The following is a 6,000-nucleotide window of genomic DNA, read 5'->3' as shown; positions in this document are numbered from 1 at the left end:
TACAGGCTCTTATAGTATACATGTGTACAGGCTCTTGTAGGATACATGTGTACAGGCTCTTGTAGGATACATGTGTACAGGCTCTTATAGTATACATGTGTACAGGCTCTTGTAGGATACATGTGTACAGGCTCTTATAGTATACATGTGTACAGGCTCTTGTAGGATACATGTGTACAGGCTCTTGTAGTATACATGTGTACAGGCTCTTGTAGTATACATGTGTACAGGCTCTTATAGTATACATGTGTACAGGCTCTTGTAGTATACATGTGTACAGGCTCTTGTAGGATACATGTGTACAGGCTCTTATAGTATACATGTGTACAGGCTCTTGTAGGATACATGTGTACAGGCTCTTGTAGGATACATGTGTACAGGCTCTTGTAGGATACATGTGTACAGGCTCTTGTAGGATACATGTGTACAGTGTTTCGATATACATGCCCTTGTCGGACTGTTCTATGTCGTGGTTCTGACGTGATATGACAGAATGTTGACTCAGAAGCCGAATGAGGAGAAGAAGAAGAAGAACATCCAGGGTGTAACCGTTTGTGGTTCCACCCACCGTGGGTTTCCCAGCTCTGTGTGCGACGTGCGGATCCTACATCAGGTCAAAATGCCATTGAACCTCCAAATCAACACTGAAAGCGAATCCTTTTCTGTTCTGAAATTGATGTTGAAGTGAGAGGAAGAAGAAACGCATATCGAGTGAAGCGTGAAGTGAAGCACAGGTAAACAAGGATTTTGTTTTTTTTTCTTGGCACGAATTCCTTCTCTTTCCTTGGGCTTGTGAAAGTTTTCCGTTCTGTTTTTTCTTAGAGGATCTATCCCGAAAGAGATCATGTTTTTGCCAGAAGCTAATGTTTGCAGTTTGAACAAGCCTTCTTCTTACAAAAACTATGCATAAATCATCCATTATATGATTCTTCCATGCGTATAATGACTCAAGGTATAAATCCGATCGTCTAATGGAATTACTGTATCCACGTTTCTGAAGGAGTCCAATGTGAAAGCCTCAGGCTCCAATAACAATGTCATTGTGGTTTGCCATGCGTGCACCCACAATCCTCCCCAATGATGGACCTCTGGTACCGCCACCGAAGGTGGACAGGGGTTATGTTTTCTGTCTGTTTGTTTGTTTGTGAACAGGATATCCCAAAAGGTTATGGACGGATTCAGACGAAAGTTGATGGAGAGTTGGGGTATGTGAGAAAGATGAAATGATTCGATTTTGGTGAAAATCCGGATCCGGATCTGAGATTTGTTAAAGTGATTCTTCACCATTGAGTGATGGGGCTAAAACGAGATATGACAGGATATCTCGAAAAGTTACGGACAGATTCTGACAAAACTTGGAGGATGAGTTGGGTAAGTGACAAGAACAATCCGATTCGATTTTGGTCCAGGTCCGAATCCAGATCCGACCTATCGGTGGATACAAAACGTAAACTGTTCAGAATGGCGGAGGTACGCGCTCTATTGATTGCCGCTCTAGTACCTGCTGCTGTGTTTGTTCCTTGGGGAGTAAATGTTTGAAACTATCTATCTGGGGTTCTTCCTGACATCTTTGATCTTTGTTCCTTTCTCTTTCACATCTCTCTTCAGTCTTTCACACTTATTTCTACTTTTCCTCATTACCCTTTATTATAGCAATTCTTTATTAGGTTTACTCTCCATGAAATGGAGAGTAACCTATTATTACTGCTAGACTTTTTCTTATTATTCTTCCACCCTATTTTGCACCTCCGAAAACTTCATAATTAAGTTTCTCAGCAACCGCTGGTCGGATTGACAGGAAATTTTCATCAAATGATCGGCTAGGCTCGTATAATTTTTTAAATGCTAATGATGACGTCATAGGTCACGTGGTATGGGCGCCATCTTGTACAACACCTTCAACTTTGCCCCTCTGTATCTCCGAAACGGCTCAATGGAAAAATTTGAGGAATGGCTCATTCTAAAGAACTCTGCAATGGGAACAAAAAACATGTGTATTGAGTATATCAAAAATGCTAACGTTAAGAGGTTAGAATTCGTCAAACACAGTTTTTCTCCCCCGAAAAAGAGATTTTTCCCCCAGATGCTTAGTTAAAAAAAACTCAGAATGCGAAAATTTTCGAAGTCATACGTCACATGGTTCGGCCGCCATCTTGTTTTCCGTGAAAAAACACAAAAAACCCTTTTTCTCCGCAACGGCTGAACGGATCGAGCCCAAACTTGGCATGCGTATTCGGATACCCATGACAAACAACTTGTAATAAAGACTCTTGTTTGTATCCATGCGTTGTGGCCTACCTCTCTGGCAATCGAGCACGACGTCATCCGACACGTGGTTTCAGAGTTATGACGTTTTCAAATCTCAAACTAGAAATGGAATCACCTCCATAATTTGTGGAGGTATCGAGTGGAAACTTTACACAAATGTTCCTCATGGGGGGATGTTTAATCGTTACTTGAGACGTTTTTTTAAGTCACATGGTTTGGCCGCAATAAATAATGGAAGTTAAATTTTAAAAAGCTTGTAACTCTTGAATCACTGCATGGATCGACTTGAATTTTTAATGCAATGTAGCTCTCATCAGGTGGAACAAGTGTACAAAATTTCAAGATGATTGGATGTACGGTCGCGAAGCTAAAGTCTTTATTGTTGAAAGAAGAAGAAACACACCATTTTGTCCTCCCAGGCCACGACATCATCCGACATCAGTGCGATTGCCATTTTCAGTTTTAATTTCCTTTAAAAAACATTTTCTCTGCAATAATAGGGCCGATTGAGATAAAATTTTCACCATAGGAGGGACTCGGTCTGTAGAATATTTTAATGGTAATTATGACGTCGCAGGTCACGTGGTTCGGCCGCCATCTTGTTTTTCGTGAAAACACGAAAACCCCTTTTTCTCTGCAACGGCTGAACAGATCGAGGCCAATCTTTGCACGCAGAATGGCATGCCCATGACGAACAAAAAAGTCAGCGAGGGCGAAGTCATCCGACACATGGTTGCAGAGTTATGTCGGTTTAAAGCATGAACCTTTAAAACGTAGCTCCTCCCTCATTTTTGATCCAATCGAGGAGAAACTTCACAGGTCTGTTCAGCATGTCAGTCTACTAAAATGCCATTTTAGAATTTGCGATAGGTCACGTGGTTTGGCAGATATCGTTAATTAAACGATTTTTTTTAAAAAAAATGGATATCTCTTGAATCGCTTTATTGATCGACGTGAAACTTCATACTGTAGTAGAAGTCATGAAGAGTAACAAGTGTGCAAAATTTCAAGATGATTGGATGTACGGTCGCGAAGCTATAAGTCTTTATTGTTCAAAGAAGAAGAAACACACCATTTTGTCTTTCCATAACGTGCTCACGATAACGCGATCTCCCGCGGTCATTTGAACTTCAAAAAAAATTATAATTGCAGATTTGTCAATAGATGAGGCATATTAACAAACAAATGAAACAGATTTGCTCAAATTCTGACTATTTTTAACTCGATCGTATTTCACTGAAAGTAATGAGGGACTGAAGAAGAAGATGTCCATCCAGGACGTCATCATTATAACGCGATCTCCCGCGGTCATTTCAACCTCCAAAAAAATTATAATTGTAGATTTGTCAATAGCTGAGGCATATTAACAAACGAATGAAACAGATTTGCTCAAATTCTGACTATTCTGACTTGTTCTCAAACTCAAATGGCAGTTCTAGCGCGGAACGCGCCGCCGGTAATATATGATAATTTATGCAGCACGACATGGTCATCACGGGGAACAAGGCGCCTTTGCGGCGCAAAACGGCTCTCTCAGGGTCAAACTCGGTATCGTTGTCAGCGCACGGTTAAGCCCTGCAAGAAAAAGTTTATTTTGTAAAAATCGAGCCACGCGTTCAAAATATATGACTGGTTATGTTCGCCAGCACGTCTCTGATCGAATCGGCTCGAGTTAAAACAAACACGTCCGTTGTCGGGTCCGTCTGAGACAACCATTGGGCCTAGAATGCTGGGACTGGTCTCGTTGGATAGGCCTGGATCAGATCTAGAAACGCTGGAAGCTGCACCTCTCTGTGATAATCTTGTGGACCGCGAGAAGAGATCGTGCGACACCATCGCAACTGCTTCCAGCACTTCCGCATTTGACCATTTCATGAACACCATACGCCCCGCCCATCAAAGCGCGTACGTAATACACGAAAATACAGTGGCCCATTTGCGCTGGCCGCCACCATATATATGTCTGACCTTGCAACCTGCATATCTTGAAAAATAAGCGTGTGTGTGTGTGTAGGGGGTGTGTGTGTGTGCGTGTGGGGGGAGGGGTGTGCGGGTGTTTGTTTGTGTGTGCATGTATGTTAGGGTTGGGGGGGGGGGGTGGGGGGATGTGTGCATGTGTTTGTGTGTGTGTTAGGGGTGGGGGGGGGGGTATGTGTGTGTGTTTGTGTGTGTTGGGGGTGGGGGGGATGTGTGCATGTGTGTGTGTTAGGGGTGGGGGGATATGTGTGTGTGTGTGTGTGTGTGTGTGTGTGTGTGTGTGTGTGTGTGTGTGTGTGTGTGTGTGTGTGTGTGTGTGTGTTGGGGGTGGGGGTGGGAGGACGTGTGCATGTGTTTGTGTGTGTGTATGTGTGTGTATGTGGGTGGGGGGTAGGGGGAATGTGTGTGTGTGTGGGGATGTGTGTGTGTGTGGGGGGAGGGGGGTGTGGGGGTGTGTGTCAGGGGATGTGTGTGTGGGATGTGTCTTGGGGGGTGGGGGGAGGGGGTTGTGCATTTGTCTGGATATGTCTGTGCGTGTGGGGGGAGGTGTGTGCGTGTGGGGAGGGATGTGTGTGTGTGGGGGGGGAGGGATGTGTGTGTGTGTGGGGGGGGAGGGATGTGTGTGTGTGTGTGTGTGTGTGTGTGTGTGTGTGTCTGTGTGTTTGGAGGGGTGTGTGTGTGTGTGTTGGGGGTGGGGTGTATGTGTGTGTGTGTGTAGGGGGGATGTGTGTGTGTAGGTGGGGGGGGGGGGGGGGTTGTTGTGTGTGTGTGTGTGTGTGTGTGTGTGTGTGTGTGTGTGTGTGTGTTTGGGGGGAGGTGTGTGGGTGGGGGTAGGGGGGATGTGTGTGTGTGTGTGTGTGTGTGTGTGTGTGTGTGTGTGTGTGTGTGTGTGTTGGGGGTGGGGTGTATGTGTGTGTGTGTGTAGGGGGGATGTGTGTGTGTAGGTGGGGGGGGGGGGGGGGGGGTTGTTGTGTGTGTGTGTGTGTGTGTGTGTGTGTGTGTGTGTGTTTGGGGGGAGGTGTGTGGGTGGGGGTAGGGGGGATGTGTGTGTGTATGTGTGTGTGTTGTGTGTGTGCATGTGTGTGTGTTTGTGTGTGTGTTAGGGGTGGGGGGATATGTGTGTGTGTGTGTGTGTGTGTGTGTGTGTTGGGGGTGGGGTGTATGTGTGTGTGTGTGTAGGGGGGATGTGTGTGTGTAGGTGGGGGGGGGGGGGTTGTTGTGTGTGTGTGTGTGTGTGTGTGTGTGTGTGTGTGTTTGGGGGGAGGTGTGTGGGTGGGGGTAGGGGGGATGTGTGTGTGTATGTGTGTGTGTTGTGTGTGTGCATGTGTGTGTGTTTGTGTGTGTGTTAGGGGTGGGGGGATATGTGTGTGTGTGTGTGTGTAGGAGGGGGGGGGTTGGTGTGTGTGTGTGTGTGTGTGTGTGTTTAGAGGGGTGTGCGTATGGGGGGAGGGGTGTGGTGGGGGTAGGGGGGATGTGTGCATGTGTTTGTGTGTGTTAGGGGTGGGGGGATTTGTGTGTGCATGTGTGTGTGTGTTGGGGTGGGGGACGGTGTAGAGATGTGTGCGTGTGTTTGTGTGTGTGTGTGTGTGTGTGTGTGTGTGTGTGTGTGTGTGTGTGTATGTGGGGGAGGGGGTGGGGTGGAAGGGGATGTGCGTTTGTGTGGATATGTGTGGGTGTGTGGAGGGAGGGGTGTGGGGGTGTTTGTGTGTGGGTGTGTGTGGATATGTGTGTTTGTGTGTGTGTGTGGATGTGTGG

At 46.2% G+C, this 6,000-nt stretch overlaps 1 protein-coding gene across 2 annotated transcripts in view; it reads left to right on the top strand.

Moving 5' to 3' along the window:
- The first annotated feature begins 519 nt into the window (after positions 1–519).
- LOC144888816 (toll-like receptor 2 type-2) overlaps positions 520–6,000 on the top strand; it is a 44,785-nt gene continuing 39,304 nt past the window's right edge. Inside the window, exon 1 of one of the 2 annotated variants that reach the window (XM_078768134.1) lies at positions 520–734. The gene's annotated coding sequence lies outside the window, so the exon portion shown is untranslated. The remainder of the gene's footprint in view (positions 735–6,000) is intronic. The other variant, XM_078768135.1, reaches the window with a different exon arrangement.

This window comes from Myxine glutinosa, chromosome 14 (assembly GCF_964187855.1).
Source record: "Myxine glutinosa chromosome 14, kmMyxGlut1.1, whole genome shotgun sequence".
In the NCBI taxonomy this organism is placed as follows: domain Eukaryota; kingdom Metazoa; phylum Chordata; class Myxini; order Myxiniformes; family Myxinidae; genus Myxine; species Myxine glutinosa.
This window is presented reverse-complemented; position numbering and strand designations above follow the sequence as displayed.